Below are 7,601 nucleotides of genomic sequence, written 5' to 3'. Positions count from 1 at the left end.
ACGTTTTAACAGTAGTTATACTTGCACCCGTAATAGTTCTAGAGTTTTTGATAGATTTTAACAATAGTTCTGTATTCTACATTAAATATATTTAAACAATTTTTTAATTATACGGCTGGCACCGCACTAAAAAAGTAAACTACCATTTTATAGCGAGTTCCAGACGAGTACATAGCATTTTTCAATAGTTCTGCAATAGTTCTAAAGCTTTTTGTAGATTTCGTCGACAGTTCCGGTCTTTAAACAATTCCGGTTTTTAAACAATTTTTTATTTGATCCTGTCTCGCACTATTAGATATGAATACTACGCCATGGTATTTAAACTTTCAGCCAATTTTATGGTATCTGATATGTATGGGCGACAGCTAACTGGCAGCCAATCTGTAATAGATAGATAGGTTATTATGACGAATTGTAATAATCAATTATCGGAAATAAGTAATAAAATTTTTCAAATGCAAAATGTTAAATTACTGCTAATTATTGCTTATTTCAATCGCTTACCTTCGCAATAAGTCTTACCTTCTGAATTAGAAGAATTGGGCGTGCTTTCTGGTCCGAGATGGCATTGACATCTTTGGTTCCGTACTGCAAAGAAAACATATTAAAAAATTATATAAAATGCAAAATTAATTTAATGATCTTACCTTCTGAATTAGAAGAATTGGGCGTGCTTTCTGGATCCCGAGATGGCATTGACATCTTTGGTTCCGTACTGCAAAGAAAACATATTAAAAATTATACAAAATGCAAAATTAATTTCTCATTACTGTTATGAAAATAAAAAAATTCACTTTAGTCAAACAACCAATAAAAAAATTGTATTTTATTGTAAGCACCAAACATTTGAAATAAGCAATAATTAGCAGTAATTTAACATTTTGCATTTGAAAAATTTTATTACTTATTTCCGATTTTGATTATTACAATTCGTCATAATAGGTTATTATGACGAATTATACAAAATGCAAAATTAATTTAATGATCTTACCTTCTGAATTAGAAGAATTGGGCGTGCTTTCTGGTCCCGAGATGGCATTGACATCTTTGGTTCCGTACTGCAAAGAAAACATATTAAAAATTATACAAAATGCAAAATTAATTTAATGATCTTACCTTCTGAATTAGAAGAATTGGCGTGCTTTCTGGTCCCGAGATGGCATTGACATCTTTGGTTCCGTACTGCAAAGAAAACATATTAAAAATTATACAAAATGCAAAATTAATTTCTCATTACTGTCATGAAAATAAAAAAATTCACTTTAGTCAGACACCAATAAAAAAAATTGTATTTTATTGTAAGCACCAACACTTTAAAATAAGCAATAATTAGCAGTAATTTAACATTTTGCATTTGAAAAATTTTATTACTTATTTCCGATATTTGATTATTACAATTCGTCATAATAGGTTATTATGACGAATTGTAATAATCAATTATCGGAAATAAGTAATAAAATTTTTGCAAATGCAAAATGTTAAATTACTGCTAATTATTGCTTATTTCAATCGCTTACCTTCGCAATAAGTCTTACCTTCTGAATTAGAAGAATTGGGCGTGCTTTCTGGTCCCGAGATGGCATTGACATCTTTGGTTTTGTACTGCAAAGAAACATATTAAAAATTATACAAAAATGCAAAATTAATTTCTCATTACTGTCATGAAATTTTATTTATCAAGATAAAAAGCAATACTATAAATTAACTTACTTCTGAGGATATCTTTTTTCATGAAACAAGAAAAAAGATAAGTACTTGATAATAAAATTAAAATTTTAATGCAACTCTGAATGATGTTACTTTATTTTTGCTTCAGCATATCAGATGTCTGTTTTAAGTTGCATCACATTGTGAGAGTGAAATTTATTTGTTCTTTGTGTTATAGGTAATTATTTTGTTCACACAAAATGTACACACTCAACATTACGTGTTTTTTACCTTCTCAATTTGCCGTTCTGATTGCTGTAAGGTAAATCAAATAAAAATCATGCTTTAGTAGAAATCACAATAATTACAAAAGTTATCCTAAAGTTATCCTATTATATTAAATTTCAACTTACTTTTCTTTTTCTTGCTTCTTTTTGTGTATTTCCGTCTCTCAAATCAAACTGTCAAAAACTGTCAACTATATAAACTGTCAAACTTCACACACGAACGAAGCGAGTCAAACGCGAGACAGCCAATCGCGATCGGAATAAAGAGGCAACAATGCAATCGCGATTAGCAGGCAACTTTAGGGTTACATGGCTATTTTATAAGAGGATAAGCCTTCTATTTTAACACACACACACACACACACACACACATTACTTAAATAAAGTAAATACTTGTTTGAAAACAAAAAATTATTTTATTAGCAAATTGAAATTCAGTAAATTATTAATTGTTTTAAGTTTATATTTTATTTTATTGAGGAAAGCACACTTTGTTCCAAGATATGCATTTCATTTATCAAATAAATTTTTATTTTATTTATCAAATAAATTAACATCTTTTTGTTAAAGTAAAAATTCATTTGATAAATGAAATGCATATCTTGGAGCAAAATGTGCTTTTCTTCAATAAAATAAAATGTAAACTTAAAACAAGTAATAATTTACTAAATTTCAATTTGCTAATAAAATAATTTCCTGTTTTCAAGCAAGTATTTACTTTATTTAAATAAATATTTACGTAATAAAAGAATGAAGTAAATATTTATTACATTTAATATAGGTTAATATTTATTTAATGTAAGAAATGTTGAAGCAAGATCTGATTGTCTTTAAATCAATGAAATATTTACTGTAAGTAAGTAAGTTATTTAATAAATTTCACTCCATTAATCGAAATGGTTTTGTATTTGCAAGTTAATATTTATTTTCTTTAGCTCAATATTTATTTAATCAAAAAAATGCAGATCTTGAAGTATAAAATCTGATTTTCTTGAACTAACAAAATATTACTATATAGTAAGTAAAAAATAATTCACTGATTTTCAATTCATAAATCAAAACGGCTTTGTATTTTTAAGTAAATATTTATTATCTTTAGGTTAATATTTCTTTGATTTAAGAAATGCAGATCTTGAAACAAGATCTGATTGTCTCGAACCAACGAAAATATTTACTGTAAGTAAGAAATAATTTACTGTAGTAGTTAAGATTGACGGGTTTCAGTATCAGGTGTGATGAGGGAGTCGTGAAGGGAATGTAAAAGAAGTAATGAGGGGGGTGAAGGAGTTGCGGCCTGTACAGGAATTTCAGCAGATGAGAAAACGTACGAATTTAGACACGGGGGAACTCTATGCGGATAGTGGAATCGCTTTCCAACAACGCATAGACGGATTCAAGCCCGTAGTGGAATTGCTTTTGGACGACGCGTATACGGATTCTGTTATTGCGCTTTTGATTCGGCATATTTTAATTGGTCGAGCCTGTGGCTTATCTCGTGAATTTCCTCGGATTATGCGTAACTCGGGGCGGTATACTTATTTTTAGAATACCATGTAATATCCGGTTGTATTGAATGCGTTTTAAAAAATAGGGGTATATAAGAGAGTTTTCTTTAGAGCGTTGCAGTTTTAGAATAAACGCTCGGTACTGCTGTAGAGTATACATTGAAGATATGAAATATAATTATTTATATTTAGTGATTTATATTGTGCAAATATTTGTTGTACAGTAAGAATAGATGTGGATATCAAAACGCATGATGAGGTGAGTATGGATTTACTAGCTTATTTCTCATTAATTGATTTACTGACGGAGATTTGGGGTCCGACGCGCAATATTAGAATGCCCAGATAGTATAAATGATCCTTTTAAGTTAAAAAAGAATTCACCTTTTTTAATTCTTTAATAATTTACGTAATCTGTTCGAAATGAGTTCAAGAAGAGTACCATATTTAAATTGTTGTATGAATTCACATAATTTAGTCAAAATGAGTTTAGTAAAAAGAATTCAATATTCAAATTCCTTATGAATTCACATGATTGGTTCGAAATTAGTTTAAAAAAAATACCACATACAAATTTATTATAAATTTATATAATTTAGTCAATATTAAAATTCTTATAAAGAGCCGTAACATTATAGAAAAGTATAACAAATATAAGTGTCTTTTTTTTTTGACAAAGCAAAAGAATTTTATAACATTTTTTTATTTTATTAAAAAGAACATAAAAATATATATCTCTTTGTTATTTGTTATTTGTCAAAAATACTATTATTATCTAAATAGTATATAAATACTTTACACTATTATATATATATATACATTATTTGCTGTAAATTTGATATATAACTAAATAAATATTTTTTTTATTATAATGAATATAATAACGCGTTTAATAAAAAATTTGTAAAAAAAATTGTAAAAAAGTACATTATTTTTATATAAAATTAGGAAATGTTAATTCAATAATATACTGCAATAAAATATGGGAAAACTTTATCATAATTTATACATGTATAGTAACAATAAGAGAGTTTCTCACTTATAATAATAATATACCAAATTCTCTATTTTTGTAGCAGTATATTTTTAAATTAACATTTCTTATATTTCAAAAAATTCTTTATTATCCCTTTTTTACACCAAAAAGCAATTTCTTTTTGCACTATAAAAAAATCATAATAAATTTCAAAAAGTATCTCAATAAAATTCATTAGAATACTATTAAAAATAATTTTAAATTTAATGCAAATTCTTATAGAACATAAATAAAACTTTATATATATTACAAAAGAGACTCAGAATTGGTGACATACAAAAGAACTTTTTTTGAACTCTTAAGAATCCTTTTGTGCAGAAATGGGTTAGAAAAAGACTTTATTTAAAAATTTAGGTGTTCAAAAAGAATTTCTCTCGAATTCATTATGCTATTTGGGTGCTTATCGCAGCTCTATCGTTAGCCAAGTTACATAGCCAAGAATAGAAAATGCGAAACACGTCGAATTTGTGAGGCCTTAGAGATGAGACGTACGATGAAGGATATTTACAAATTATGAGTTACAAAAGACCTGTTTGATCCTGTATGTCCTAGAATCAAAATGCAGAATTTTATTCGACTAGGTATTTCTAACGAACTGTACGCGCGAATGGTGCCGGGTATAATGACCAAGGATGCGTACAAAGTTTGGCGGAATGGAGTTCGAGGGTGTATTTTAAGGATGGATATGGATGATTGTGCAACGCAGACGGATTTTCAGGCGGAAGAACAAAGTGAGAAAAAGGGCAGAAGAAGAAGAAGACGCAGGGGCTCAACGCGGTGTTCGACTCGATCGGTGATATTCCCAAAAACTTATTATTTATTCATTATCTATCGTGGGAGCGTCAATGTGAAGAGTGTCGATGTGAGGAGTGTAGGAAATTCACGAGATAAGCCACAGGCTCGACCAATTAAAATAAGCCAAGTCAAAAGCGCAAAAACGGAAAACCACAAGATAACTATGCGAACCAGAATGGTAGAACCATAATTTAGTTATTATATATCATTTATTTATTAATTTAGAAAGAAATAGATAATTGATAATAGATAGATGATAAAAGAAAAACTATGATGTACTGTACTAATGATATTCTTATCTACATATACACAACAGCATTAACATAATTACATGTGTTGTTTGTATCAAGCCCATATGTATAATTAATATAAACACATTTCTATTTCTTCTAAAGATACAATTGTACAATGCAATAAGGAGTCAATATAACATCTGACAAGTTCTTGATTTGTTCTAATATATAAAAAATATACAAATTAAATACATTGTATTTAAATTAAGAAAAAAATGCATTTAAACCAATCAAAGTACCCTCAACTCTGCGGTTGATTTTATTATTTTACGTAATTGAATTAATAACAGACATAATTATATGAATTACACAGAATTCAACTACATATAAATAAAACTATTAATTACATATGCAATTATAATAAAAAATATGTAATTGAGATATATAAATATATCGATAATTCAATCATATTTTCCAAATTTGATATTACTAATTGTAAACCAACTGTCACGATTATTAAAACAATTATTGCTAATTTTCGTTCATTAATATTGATGTTACTTCAACAATATTAATTTTAATTACACTGATTTAATTGATATAACAGCATTTTTTTCTGTGTGTATATATATATATATATATACATATATACTGTTTGGTCTTCGAATATTTCATTATTTTGCTACTTAAACTTAAGATATTTTCATTACTTTTCTATTTAGACATATGATATTTTTATTATTTCCGACAAAGTAAATCGAAAACTAAAATTCTCACTTCATATAATTTCTTTTTGTTTCTGTTATATAGACTTTGCGTGCGGTAGACTTCTCTTGCGCGATTCTTATAGCGTGCGAATTATAAGCTCTTGAACGGCAAGTGCTTTTTACTTCTTTCTCTTTCCATCAAATTCCATCCTTACGGGAAGCTAGCGTGGCAACGTCACGTGCCAACGGTGTAGGACGAGCGCGCGTTGTTAGCATTATCTCGATCCCATCAACTGCTTCTGCGAAGTCAAAGCAACTTTAGCGCAGGGTGCAGGGATCAGCGCGCTTCTGAGCGCTTTGCCATTCCCTGACGACATCGGAGCGGCCACTATAGTGACCGCTACAACCATGGAGGAAAAAATAACAGGAGGGAGGTCTTTTATAGATGGTGGGGATAACCAGAATATATGATTGGTTATCCACAGCCTTCTCTCTTGTACAAACGCAGACATCTCTTTTACTTCTTTAGTAGTGCACACAAATATGGCGTCTATAACGTCCCCCCTTACGTCTGTTTAACCACGTTGCGGGATATATCTTCCCACCTTCATTCTTTCCTCCATGGTTACAACATGTTTCTCGGAACACGGCATCTTCCCCCTCCCCTCGTGCATGATGGTAGACTCTGCGTCTTGTTTCTTCTAGCTCACGTCGTGCAAGCGCTCTTTTCCCTCAATAAAAAAATATTTTTTTTTGTAAAGCAGTTTGAAATACGCAAGAAAACGTGCCAAAAGTGTTTTTTGAGCTGTTTTTAAGATTAATTAATGTTAAATTAATTATGAAAACTAATTTTGAATTCGAACTCGGCGTGTCAAAATACATAAAGAAACATCCTGAATCGCTTCTGTTATGTAGGCTAATGCTAGCGCTACACTATGCGCGTATTCGCGATTCGTACGATTCATAATTTGTAATTCGCGATTTATCTGACGTTCATAAATAATGTGGTAAGAAAATTTGTTGATTCATCATGCGCGATTCGTCATTCGCACTGATTCGCTGGTCGAGTGGTCAGATAAATCGCGAATTATGAATTACGAATCGCGAATACGCGCATAGTGTAGCGCTAGCATAAGAGTACATCAGCGAAAGTGTTTGTTTCGTAAATTTTTGGGTTTTTTTTAGATTTCCTCGAAAAAGCGAATTAATCTACCAATTCTGACATCAAATTTAAATTCAGCAGGCCAAAATCCATAGGAATACATGGGTCTGGTATACAAGCTAGACCATTTTTTTTTGTATGGCTGTGTTATTTTACTAGGCACGGTAAATTTTACCGTGCCTCTTATAAAAACTTTCTTTCCAATTTAATACAACTATAGGTATATTTA

General features: G+C 29.7%; 2 long non-coding RNA genes across 2 annotated transcripts; both read right to left on the bottom strand.

Moving 5' to 3' along the window:
* Positions 1-682: 682 nt before the first annotated feature.
* On the bottom strand, positions 683-1,136 carry LOC118648781. The gene is made up of 3 exons (XR_004965440.1): positions 1,117-1,136; positions 992-1,058; positions 683-715 (listed from the first exon to the last, which is right to left on the bottom strand). It is a non-coding gene; the product is annotated as an uncharacterized LOC118648781 (long non-coding RNA).
* Positions 1,136-1,737, bottom strand: LOC118648780. Its single transcript, XR_004965439.1, has 3 exons — positions 1,711-1,737; positions 1,536-1,602; positions 1,136-1,182 (listed from the first exon to the last, which is right to left on the bottom strand). It is a non-coding gene; the product is annotated as an uncharacterized LOC118648780 (long non-coding RNA).
* Between the last annotated feature and the right edge of the window lie 5,864 nt (positions 1,738-7,601).

This window comes from Monomorium pharaonis, unplaced genomic scaffold, assembly GCF_013373865.1.
Source record: "Monomorium pharaonis isolate MP-MQ-018 unplaced genomic scaffold, ASM1337386v2 scaffold_689, whole genome shotgun sequence".
Taxonomy (NCBI): domain Eukaryota; kingdom Metazoa; phylum Arthropoda; class Insecta; order Hymenoptera; family Formicidae; genus Monomorium; species Monomorium pharaonis.
Note: the sequence above shows the minus strand (reverse complement) of the source record. Positions and strands in the feature narration are given on the sequence as shown.